Source organism: Canis lupus, chromosome 36 (genome assembly GCF_048164855.1).
Source record: "Canis lupus baileyi chromosome 36, mCanLup2.hap1, whole genome shotgun sequence".
NCBI lineage: Eukaryota > Metazoa > Chordata > Mammalia > Carnivora > Canidae > Canis > Canis lupus.
In genome coordinates this window covers 6,768,765-6,782,126 of record NC_132873.1, presented here as the reverse complement: position 1 = coordinate 6,782,126, position 13,362 = coordinate 6,768,765, and positions in this window count along the sequence as shown.

Sequence of the window (13,362 nt, the reverse complement as noted above, 5' to 3'; positions counted from 1 at the left end):
AATTTGAGAGGGAGCTGGAAGTCCCGCAGAACACAAGTGTAGTTTTCTGGAGAAGTTCTGTATTTGCTCTTGGGATCCTATTTTCATCCTCAGGCTTGGGTGGTCTGAAAAATGTAGGTTACTGATCCAATGAGAGGGTGACCCTCCACATTGCTCTATAGAGGTCTTTGCACTTTTGCCTTATGATGCCCAGAATTACCGAATATCAAACCGGATGGACCCAAGTACTGGGACTGGCTGAAGACTGTGCAGGCCCACGGGTGCATCTTGACAGGATTTCTGTTCTACATGGCTGCCTTTGGGAATAGCTGGTGCTGAACTACAGTTATCCCTAATTGAGTGGTTCCAGTGGTACTTGGCCAGAAAAGTGAATAATTTCTCTAACTAGCCACAGTTCTCTCCTGGGAAAGATGTCTGTTCTAAGGCAGAGGCATTGTTTCCCCACTGACAGCTGGAAAGTGCAGCTTCTCTGGGGATAAGGGGTTTGCAGCCATCTTACTGAGGTGAGTGCCATAGGGGAGAGGATGGGTGAGATGTGGTGAGGACCACATTCCTCCTTCCAGGAAAAGGGGCTGGAGCCCTTCTGAGACTTGCTCTCTGCTGGGAAGGGGCTGGTTGAACCATCTGACTCCACCTTTTGCTTGGAAATGGAGAGCATCTCACCCCAGAGGAAGGAGGGAAGAGCCAAGGGATAGGGCTGCAGGGCATATTCCTCCCCTTCCTTCCCAAGCTGAAAGAAAAGCTGTCTTTAATTAGGATGGGAAAGGAGATTCAAAACATCTGGCGGGAAAAGCGCTTGTTCTAGAGGGCCTTGGAAGGGGAGGAGGGTGAGAAGAAGGGCGGCTGGGTGGGAGGTGAAGGCTTCCGGACCACGGGCCTGCTACAGTCCTCCAGGTCCGTCACTTCTTCCCCTTCACCTCTCCTTCAGGTCCTTGTCAGGCTGAGACCTGTGGCTGCCTCCTGCCCCAGGCTCAAGGGAGAAGTAACAGCAGCCCAACCCCAGCAGCGCAGCCCACAACTTTCTGGGGGTGCATGGGTAATTCTCACAATAGCACAGACCACCCACTGAGTGGGTACCCAGAGTTCACAGCCTCTAGCATTCAGGCAGCTAATCAGCTTGGGTTTGCCTGTGGAAAGCCTCCTTCCTTCTTAATCTCAAATCAATCAATCTGCCTTCTTCCTCCCTCTTTAAAACACTCCCAGGCTCCCACTTCCTCTAGGAAGACTTCCTGGATTCTCTCAAGCAGAAACTGCACGTGCCTCCTTCCAGACCACAAACAACACGTCAGTGCTATGAAGTTTCTGTTCTTGTATGGTTGCTTGCTCCAACTTTGGGTGGCCCGCCCTCCCCACCCGAGGCAGAGCTGATGACCGAGAGACATTGGAGTCGCAGAATTAGCTTTGGCTAATTCCCTGGAAATGGACCTCCTATTCCTAAGGCCCCAGGTTTTGAGTCACAAGACACCAAAACCTAAAGGCTCCTTAAAGATTACCTACTGGATAGGATTTACTACATTCCCCAAGAGGTCACTGCCCACGGAGATTCTAATCAAGATTCCCCCTGGGGGTGCATGGATTGGGTCTGGATATGGGGCCAGGAAATGTCCTTTCCATTTTCTCCGTTACTGACAAAGCAGAGCGATAGGCTGAGCAGGAGCTGAGTTGTCCCCAGGAACTGTGCAACCATGGTCCGAGGACCTGTTTTTCATCAGCCTCTTTCGTTAGAACATGGAGGTCATTTCCAGTTTATAGTTTGTATTGAACATCCAGACCCTACAGAGTCCTTTGTTTCAGGGGCGGTGTATTCTCCATCCCACTTCAAGCCACAGAGTCATGTGCCATGTCCCAAAGGAGCAGCCATTCAAAAGCACGTGCTAAAGCTTCGTTTATGCCCTACACACAACTATGGCATCTGAGGCTTCCAGCCAAGATGAGAGTAATAAGTTAATTAAAATTTTTAAGCCTTAGCTGGCTCATGTAAAGGAATGTAAAGTTGTAGCATCACAGACTTTTAGAACTGAAAGTGATTTTAAACATTGAGATCGATTTTTGTTTCACACATTAAGAAAGGACAGTCCAGAGAAGTTACACGACTTGAACAAGTTCATACATCCAACTAGGGTACCTAGATGCTAGTTCTTCCCCTACAATGACTCCTGACCATGTGCTGTTTCTGTGATATGTGGGGGTCAGAAAAGATACTAAAAGACCCTAGGCATGGAAAAATAATTAACGAGACTTCCAAAATAAAGAACACCAACTTAAAAAGACAAGACTTAGAAGTTTTACTGCAATAAAAGTTTTTTACCTTAGATGTTTTGATTGCAAAATTCTTGAAAGGTTATCAGAGGTGAACTTGTTTATTTTTTGGCTATTTCATGCTTAGCTGATGCCTATAGTGAATGTTCTATCTTGCCAATTGAGTAGATAACCCACGATGACCTATGCCGTATATTTTGAGGGTGAGCACATTTCACTAGCGAGGGCCCCACACTCTCATTTTCCCTTTGGTTTTCCTGAGAGGGCTCTGAGGAGGAGGAGAAATCTTAGGAGTTGTAGAAGGACTGGAGAGGGGGCACGGGGCCAGGATCAACCAGCCAAGTTAGGATACAGTAACATGTTGGTAACAGCAGCTCCTGGTCACTAGATACTTGTGCTATGGCCTCCTTGGGGACCTAGAGAAGAATAGAAGCCTATTGACTTCTCTGCCCTATTGCTAGCCAGGAACCCAACCCAAAGAAGAGCCAAAGAGATGAGGCTGAGCACTCTGGGAAATGGGATAATTTTAGATTCAGAAACTGGGTGGGGATGATATGTGAGGGTGTGGGGATCTGGGAGGGGAGCCCCTGAAGATTCAAGGCTAAATACTGGGGCCTAAGGTGCTCTAGGAATATATAAGTGGGAGACTTTATAGGTCCCATGAGACAGGCATAACTAGGGGCAGTGGTGATAGGCACAGGCATATGAACATCTGGGAAAAACAGAATAGATCTTTCCAGTTTAGCAAATTCACATATTTACTCCCTCCAATCTCTTCCTTCAAATCGAAGCAGAATTTCCCTGTTTGCATAATGCTTTTACACAGATCCTTTTAGTACTGCAAGGTGACTTGATAGACCCTAAGAATTGAGGAAGACAGACCCAACAAAAAGGGACATAAGTGACGGACCATACCATTCAGAACCATAGGCATCACTTGCTCCTCTAGGTAAAACTGGCTTTAAAAATGGGATTTCATCTTTCTTTCAGCATTTTGGAGGTGAATTTTTCTTCTTCCAAATCATTTCAGTATGAAGATTTGCTTGCTTAAAGTGTCCAGAAAGATAACTGGAGAAATTCAAAATAGTATTCAAAAAATTTTGAAGGCTGGTCTCATGGTCCAGGTATGAGTGCAACCTGGTATTCTTTAATTCTGTCACTGGGAAGTTACAGCTAACAAATTTTAGGTTCTTCCCCACTCCCAATTCTACAATAGTGAAAGCCCACAGGCATGTACTGGTATGGAGCCAACTGGTGCTTTTATAGCTTTGAAAAGAGCTGACAATAAAGAGATGAGATGTAGAAATAAAGAAAATTCTTCCCTGGGAAAATAAACAAATCCCTTTTATTAGTTCTTTTTTAATTTAGATGATCAATGCTAATCAGATCAAGTTTATTTCAAGGCCTAGAGAATCACAAATTATCAGGCTCAGAGTGATGATGCCATTTGTGGAATACCGAGCAAAGCCTGAAAAGTCAGGGCCATATTCTGCTTGGGGAGGGGGAAAGAGAATGTGGGCAAGAGGAGGAAGGGACCCCCATTTTCCTGTTTCCTTTAGCAATAAAAAACAAAAAATCGTTGAGGCACCCATCTTGGGCTGGTGAAAACTGAGGCTAATCCCAGGTGGATTAAGTAGCCAGGAGTCAAGGAAATTTCTAGTCCAATGACTGTTTGACAGGTAAGGGATTGGAACTCTGAAGTCACTGGATTGACCACACCTATTCATATAGAGCCAGGAATTGGACCACCTGTTTGAGCTCACCTCTCGGTGACCTCCCCATCTAACCTGGCTCCCCAGAGCCACATCTGGAGCCCAGCTGAGCTCAGATGCTGGAAGGGTTTATCACACCCATCCTTCTCCAATTGCCAGAGGTGTCAGGGGGAGGGATAATCACCAAGGCAACAGAGGGATTTCCCCCCACCACCACTTCCATCTCCTGGGTCACCCTTTCAGATGAAGAACATATGGAGAATGAGGTTGAGGTTTTCTAAGAGGATACTATTCATCCATCTCTTTAGGATTTCAGAGACCACCCTGATACTACTATCCAGTGATCCTACCAGAAAGTAGACACATCGAGAACTGGGACCTTTTCTATCTTGTTCAAACTGCATTTCCACTGCCTCACCCATGTCTGGCAAAAGTGGGAATTTGGTACTTGTTAAGTGAACATGGGAACAGAGGAACAATGCCCCTTGGGGTACAATTTTCCTGGAAATGTTCATGCTCTGCATCCATCAGCTTTCTTTATTCCACCTCCCACTCTCCTTTTCTTAATCAAGGCCTCCCTCCTCATTATATCTGGAAGGCAGAGAGCATGTTTAAGACTGGGGTGGGGGGTGGAGGGGCTCTGCACAGGATTGCACTCATTTCCAAGTGTATTGGCCTACTTAGAGCTTGGAGCACCATAACAAAATACCATGGGCTGAATGCCTTAAATAACAGAATTAATTTTCTCATAGTTCTGGAGGCTGAAAGTCCAAAGTAAAGAGGCTCATGTTGCTGGGTTCTGGTGACACCTCTCTCCTAGGCTTGTAGATAGCCAACTTTCACTGTGTCCTCGTTCAGCCTTTTCTGTGCAAGCACAGAGAGAAAGAGAGATGGAGACAGAGACAGAGAGAGATATATCTGGTGTCTTTCCTCCTTCTTATAAGAACACCAGTCTATTGGATTAGGGCCCCACCCTTATTGCCTCATTTCACCTTCATTGTCTCCTTAAAGGACCTAACCCCAAATGCAGTCACACTGAGACTGAGAATTTCAACCTATTTTGAATGAATTTTAGAGGGATACAATTCAGTCCTCAATACAATTCAGACAAGAGGAATCCTGCCCCGGAGTCCCACACTTTAGAGGACAATACTGCATAGCCTCCTCTGGTTGAACCTCTCTTCAGAGCATGAAAAATCTGTAAGATCATGGGATCATGCCCACCCATAACTGATTCTCTACCTTCTATACCATGTTCTGGGGACATAGGACCCCAGAATTTCCTTCCCAAGGGAGGGCCATGCCTCTCACTTGGGAGTGGCTAAGGGGCAGCTCTTTGTGGGGAACAGAAACATAGCTTGGAACTGTTGAGCTGGGGTGTCCATACCTATGCCTGCAAGGTATGGGAAGGAGTCTGGGTAGGAAACAGAAAGCAGGTAATCCAGGAGCCAGGATCCAGGATCTGGGGCTGAGGGCTACTTGTCACCATATTGTGGCAAGGTCCTCTGAGGAGTTTGAGAGTTCTACCCAAACCTGGCCTTCCAGCTTCAGTGTTCTTTAAAGAACTTAAAAGGCTTGTACTGTTGGGGCTGGTGGGTTAGGATACCTTGTGGACAGAGTTTGCCAGTCTTGGACTTGAGTAGGGTGAATAAAAAGCTTGAGACCACTATTCTCAGGCCCTTCTGAAGGCATCTGGATGGTGGGGATTAGAGAGGGACAGTAGGGAAGGGGTCAGTGAAGCCTCTAACAAGAGATAAAAGAGTCCCCTGGTCCCCTCCTTCTACCCATATGTAAACAAACTTACACACAGAATACAGGTATTTTCCTATGGATTTCCCAATTAATTGGAAAGGAGGCTAAGGCTGTAAGTATGAGTATTGTCATTACAAAGGCCTATTTTTTGAGACAGAAAGATAGTATATATTTATTAATGCTTTCTTAGCTTCATGCATAGCTTTAGATACTTAGATGTGATATGTGAGCCTCCATTTGTCCTCTTCCCCTGACATTGCAAATACTATGAGAGGGCCTAAACTCATGTCCCAGTTTTGCCGTAAGACGGTTCCAGTTTATGACTGGTGTCCCTCAGTTTTACTAATACCACCACATTTTCCCTCTCAAAAGTGTCCTGGTTTAGAACAATAAATGCAATGCCCCCACCACCCCAACTAAGAAAGACAACACTCACACAGAAGTTGGGGAATAGACCAGTAACGGGATGGTCTAGAAGCATGAAATAGTCAGTCCAACCCGGAGTTGCCTGCAGGGTATATAAGACTTACAAGACATGATTCCCCCAAGGAGTTTGCTGATTATGCATAGGACACAAGACTTACACTTTGCTTTCTCTGGAGAACAATACAAGGAAGTGCACAGATGGCGTTGAGTGCTTAATTAACCAGGGCCCAAATATATGGTGCAGATGATGAAAGAAATATGACTTTGTCCACGGAATTCTCCAAACTAAAGTTTCCGGGCTGGAGCCTAGAAAATGATGGGACACTAGTTCAACCAAAGGAAGAATAATGCCAAAAAAACAAAAATATTTATGTATATTTAAAGCAATAAACAAAAGAAGCTCATGGAACTTCCTTAGCAGCTCCCAGAGCCCTGGGTCAAGCTCTGGGCAAAGGTTGGGGGCATTTTCTTTTCCAGCATCCAAGTTCTTACTTCCAATTAGCACTCCTGTCACATCACTTCCTGAGGACAAGGAGTGTGCAGAAGACCGAAAACAAGTGAAGACCATATGGGCAGCTGCAGTGACCTAGCTCCTACCCCTGTGGTCCCTCAACTCCCTTCTCCAGATGCTGAGGTCTATATGTCTTGAACTCATTAAGTCTCTGCAGCTCCATCACCTTTATGGCACCTTGCTCCACATGTTGTTTTTCTTTCTCACGAAGCACCTGCCATATGGACACATCCACCTTGTAGTTGGCTTCCCAAATCCAAATTTGTAGGGAGCTCCAAGATCATCCCTCTCTTCTTATGCCACTCCCAAGGGTAATTCCTATTGAGGTTTCATTGTTTTAGTGATGTTTAATATTAAATATTTAAGATATTTCATTACGTCAAATATTTAATACTTTAAAAAAGAGATAAAAATATTCTCGTAAAAATAAAAATGTGCAAAAGAAAACACAGTAAAAACTCTTATCTACCAAGCTTCTTTCTAGTTTTGTGAGTTTTCTTCCAGAGACATTTGTTTTTCCCTTTTTTCTTCTTTCTAATCTTCTCCAGTTGCCCTTTAAACACACACAAACACACAAATGGGAACAGAGAAGAACATATTGTTCTGCATTTTGTTGTTTTTAAATAATTTTTCTTAATTTTAGGATAGTTTTAAATTTATAGAAAAGTGCCGGTCAGGTATTTCATAGAATGTCCTTCAGCTGGGACTTCTCTGAAGATCTTCTCATGTTTAGGGTGGGGATATGAATTTGGGGAGGAAGGCTACAGAAATCAGATCATGGAGATCAAGTGCCATTTTCATATGAAAAGTACACACCATCAATATGACTTAGCACTCTTGATGTTAACCTTGATCAGATCACCTGGCTGATGATGATCACCTGGCAGATTTCTCTGCCATAAATTTACACATTTTCCTCCCTTTCCTTCTGGTGCTATTTGGAAAGATGTCACTCTATACCTCCTCCTTGAGGACCAAGTATCTGAATAAATTACTTGGAATTCTACACAGGTGATTTATCTCTTTTCCCACATTTATTTATTTATTCAGTCATTTATTTATAGCAGTACAGACCCATGGATATTTCTTTTATAGTTTGTATTATAATCTGTATTAGTCAGCTCAGGCTGCCATAACAAAATGCAGTACACTGGGTGGCTTAAACAGCAGAAATTTATTTTCTCACAGCTCTGGAGGCTGGAAAGCCCAGGTCAAGGTGTTGGCTGGCTCAGGTTCTGGTGAGAGCAAACTTCCTGGCTAGCAGAGATCCGCCTTCACTGTGTCCTCATTTTAGAGACAGAACAAGCTCCTTCAGGGTTCTTCTAAAGACACAAATCCTATCAGATCAGGGCCCCACCTGTATGGCCCCATCTAACCTTAATTACTTCTGAAAGACCCTATTTCCAAATACAGGTATACTGAGAGGTAGGTCGCTAAATTATGAATTGACATAATTCAGGCCATAACATAATCTAGTACTACTTTATTTATTTTGCTCCTCAAATTATTCCAATTTGGACCACTGAGAACTCTTTCAGTTGACACCTGTGTTCCTTTGATATAATCTTTATTTTTATTTCATTTCTTGTTTAAATTCAATTAGCCAACATAAAGTACATACTTGATTTCAGATTTAGTGTGCAATGATCTATCAGTTAACACCCAGTGCTCATCACATCACATACTTTCCTTTTTTTAAATTGAGGCTTTTATTTTTTTTATTTTTTTAAATTGGAGTTTAACTTGCCAACATATAGCATAACACCCAGTGCTCATCCCGTCAAGTTCCCCCCTCAGTGCGCATCACCCAGTCACCCTAACCCTCCACCCACCTCCCTTTCCACTACCCCTTGTTCGTTTCCCAGAGTTAGGAGTCTCTCATGTTCCGTCACCCTCTCTGATATTTCCCACTCGTTTTTCTCTCCTTTCCCCTTTATTCCGTTTCACTATTTTTTATATTCCCCAAATGAATGAGACCATATAATGTTTGTCTTTCTCCGATTGACTTACTTCACTCAGCATCATACCCTCCAGTTCTATCCACGTTGAAGCAAATGGTGGGTATTTGTCGTTTCTAATGGCTGAGGAATATTCCATTGTATATACGTAGACCACAGCTTCTTTACCCATTCTTTCCGTAATGCCCATCACCAAACCATCTTATCATTGGGTGGTCTTCTGAGCACTTCCTTAATTTGCACGTTGCTTTCTTCATCTAATAATCCATTTTAGAAATTATATTCTATTAAAATCTTTCTCATTTAACTTAGAGTTATGGAGAATGCTAGTGAACAACCATTTAACTAATCAGTCTCTTATTAATGGATACTTAGCTCAGTCGTTTGTATTAAAATCAATACAGTGATAGATAACATGGTGTGTGTGTTAGCAGATTGTCAGATAAATTCCTGGATGATGAATTGCTGGGTAGGAAGGATGTGTGTTTGTCCTTTTGATGGATATTGCCTGAGATCCTATGAAGGACACTATGAAGTGGCTTTCAATGCGGTGGCACCAACGTACATTTCCATAAATAACAGATGGGAAATGTCTGTTTTCCCTCCAGGTTTGCCCATATCATAATTAAATGTTATGATTTTTCACAGATCTTAAAGGCCTATTGTTTGGATGACCCTAGAGAAAAATACTCCAGGGCTCACCCTGCTCACTCACTGCAACTTCTGAGAGGAAGTGAGACTCTTCTGGGTTCCGAAGTGCCTTAACGAGACAGCTCCACCTACAGCCTTTCTGTGAGTGCTTCCCTCTGGGACCAGATCCATTCACCAGCTGACTGGGAAGTAAAATCCATCTGACCATCACAGCCTCAGGATGGTAGGACTGGATGGCATCTCAGACATCACCTGGTCCAGATTCCTTGTTTTATGTTGACAGGCATGATGTGTCCAAGATCACACAGCTGGTCAGTGCCAAAGCCTTGGCAAGAATCTGCCTCTTCTAGTTCTTAATTGGGAGAGCTCTTCATGATGCCTGCTTTCACTTACAGTCTAGGACCTGCTTTCAGTAAAAGCCCCTGGATTTCATTACAATAGAGCAACCTACTGACTTAAAAGAGTGAGACACATCCAGTAAGGATAAAGTTTCCCCTGCATAAAATGGGGAATTGCTTTAATGGGAAACCTGGAGTCAGAATCTCCCTGCTGTGTGACTGGAGATAAAGTCATAGGATGTATGATGTTGGAGTATGGAGTATGATGTTGATAAAAATCAGAGTTGCATCTTGCCTATCTCACAGTGTAGGTAACGGTGTCAAGTAAGTTAACATAAGTATGTCTGAAATTTGGCTAATAACGGCAATGGTATCAATATTTTTAATTGCAAGTTCTACTTGTATTTTTTGAAACAATTGCTTCTGGGTACTAGAAGGCAAGCAGTTGACAAGTTTTTCATTGAGGGGCTCTAATTTCACTTCCTCATTCTTGGGCAACCATAAACTACATACAACATCGTTCCTTTTTTTTTTTAATTTTTATTTATTTATGAGAGAGAGAGAGAGAGAGAGAGAGGCAGAGACATAGGCAGAGGGAGAAGCAGGCTCCATGCACCGGGAGCCCGATGTGGAATTCGATCCTGCATCTCCAGGGTCCCTGGGCCAAAGGCAGGCGCCAAACCGCTGCGCCACCCAGGGATCCCTACGACATCATTCCTATCTTGCTGTTTCATACCTGCCTTCTCCCTTCCTGTTTCCTCTTTGCTGTTCCTCTCCCAACCTCCATGGTGACTTTGTTTAGATCATTTCCCCTCCCTGAGCTTCAGTGTCCTTATTTGAATAATGAAGGGACTGCACCAGATGACTGCGAGTTCAGTTCTGGTCCTGAGATTCCATGATGACCCCACTCACCATTTCTACCTTATTTCCTCCAAGTCCTAATAACACAAAAATTGTACTCCCAATGAGTTGGGAGCCTAAGAGTTTCTTCCTTGCAGAGCTGTTTAGAAAAGTACACTTTTGAACACAATGTGATAGCCTCTCTAATCTATTCTGGCCAGGTCACCTCTAAAGTACTGGGATCAGTTCACAGTCTCCTTAATTAGAGAGTGACATTGTCCAATAAGAAAATCTAAAGGAGGGGAGTAGCAGGGATCCAAATACATTATAACCCTATCCGTTGTTCAAATACTGGTTGTTAAACTTAAAATGCTTCTTTTCTGGTTGGTAAATTGGTAAATACTCACTGTCCAAAGGATCCAGAGTGACACCCTGTTCTGATCATCTCTTATTCACCCACTTGTGAGGGACAGATCCATTCCCAAGCCCCCTCTCTCTTCCCTCAATAAACACGCAAAATAGCCTGGGATGGCTGAACGCATAACACCCAACACTGGGGAGATAAAATTCACAGCAGTGTGTTAGTCACATACACTCACAGCCCAGAGAAGGACAGGCATGCCTTACATGACCACCAGAAAGCTGCTCTTGGGGATAAGCTGAATAAGCAGGACCTATGCACAGCAGGCTTTTTAGTAACAAGAGAGCAGGTGCCCCCTGGTTCCCACAGGAGGATGCAATTGGTTTACTTGAATACTTTTGTGGACTGGCAGGGAACTAAAGCCTATTAGGTTGAGACCTGGCACAGTGCACTTGGTCTAGCTGATAGAGGAACTAGCCAGGTGGGGAGCCTTTCCTCCTGAGTGTGGAGCATCTGGTGAGAACAGAGGAACTCATGGGTAGGCCTTTGGAGCCCTGTGAGGCTCAAAGATGTCAAAGCAGCACAGAATTTTAGGCCTTGTAATCCACACTCCCTCTCACCTCCCAGCCCCACTACCAAGATGAGTCTGGACCTCTCCGTGTATGATTTAGCAGCCAGAGCACTAATGCTCAGTGAAGCAGGAACCTCTAGTTCTTGTTGCAGCACAAAGGCTGCCTGACATCCTACTCTTGTGGTCAGTGCCCACACCTTACCAGTTTTGACATACCTTGAACACCACCCCTAGCCCCGTCAACACATGATAGAATACTTTGACTTGGTGTCCTTTTCTTCCCTCCTCCTTGCTCAAGCCTCCAGGATTTCTATTCTTCCTGTTGACTGTACAACAGGATTGGCCGAAGCATCCCTACCTCCCTCCTCCCCTCTTCAAAACTTGTTTCGTCCAGTTGGAACTTGAAAGAAGGAAAATGAACTAATTCACACTGAGCTGTTAGTTGCTCACTTACCATTTCCAGTCATATTTGTGTTTTAAAAGTAGACTTTGCCTGAATCGAAAGGTTAAGGCAAACCATGGGCCAAACCTAGCTCACAACTGTTTATTACAGTCCTCAAACAAAGAATGGTGTTTGCCTTATTAAATGGTTGAAAAAAGAAAAGAAAGAGACCAAATGTGGCATGTGAAGCCTAAAATATTTATTATGCCCTGAATAAAAAAAAAAAGTTTTCTGGCTATTGACTTAAAACAAAGATTCTCTAATGGTGGACGTTAAAGCATTCATAATAGTTTAGAGATACTGATTTTGGAAAGGCGGACTGATTGAGGATAAGATGGTAGGGACTGTCCCCAGATTGTCACAGATTGAGGAGTACTGGTGGGTCCTGGCCAAGATGGAGTGATGCTCCATGAGACTAAGGTCAAGAGCAGGGGCTTCTCACTTACAGAACAGGGAAAGCTAAATTCAGAGATATGAATGCATAGAAACCAAACCAGGTGGGAAAGCTGAGATAGTTGGCAAACTCATCAAATGGCAGTCAGAGTGTCTAGGATCTAAGAGTTGAAGGCATGAGTGTGTTAGGGCAGAGAAGGTAGGTCCTGGAGCTCTTGCCAAAATCACGCTCTGATATATGCCATTACCTTTAAGAGCCCAGGGAAACAAGAGTAGAAGTAGGTGAACCATGCAATAGTGAATTAGACCATGTAAAACTGACCTGTGTGAGGATGTAATTTTTAGTTCTCCGCTTACCCTTGCATGCTGGTAAAAAGAAGAGGATCTTAGGGTTTGACTGACACATTCAAGACAACAGATCTTTTTCTTTGAAGTATTCAGTGCTAATAAAATTGGAACCTGAAATGGCTTAGGATTAGGATAAAATAGATTAAAATAACAACATGAGTAAGAACCTTTTTCCCAAAAAAGACTGGGAAGGTAAGAATGAGTTTATTGAGTAAGTGGATTTCTCTTTCTAGAGACACCCCCACAGGAGACTGTTGTAGCCAGGAGCAAGGCCTTCCTGGCACCTGTGACTCCAATGTGGCAAATCTGCCCTCATGGAACCCCAACACAGAGTACTGGGAAACAAGAGTCTGCCAAGTTTCATTGCCTGGCATTTCCACTACGTGCTTGCACGCATCTTTGTTTCTCAGGGAAGACTAATGGGTGGAGTGCTCTGGTCTGGGAGACAGTGGGTGGTAAAAGTTTCCAGAAGGACAGGGACAGGCCGATTGGCTCAGCTGGTTAGAGCTTGGTGTTAATGAGGCCAGGTCGTACCCTGGTCCCCCACCACACCCAACCAACAGTCTCCATTCTGGGATCACAGACTACTCTCCTCACCAGAAAAGGAGGGGCCAAGAGAGAGTGTGGGGATAACTCCACGTAAAACTACCCTGTCTGCTGAAAAAAAGAATTCTCCTTAGGGAGACTTCTTGGCATCTTCTTTACATAGATCATCTCTCATTCATTTGGGGGCATGAACACATCAAGGCGCTGTATCTGTTAGTTTGGGCCACATAACAAATGATCTCAAAAACTACTGA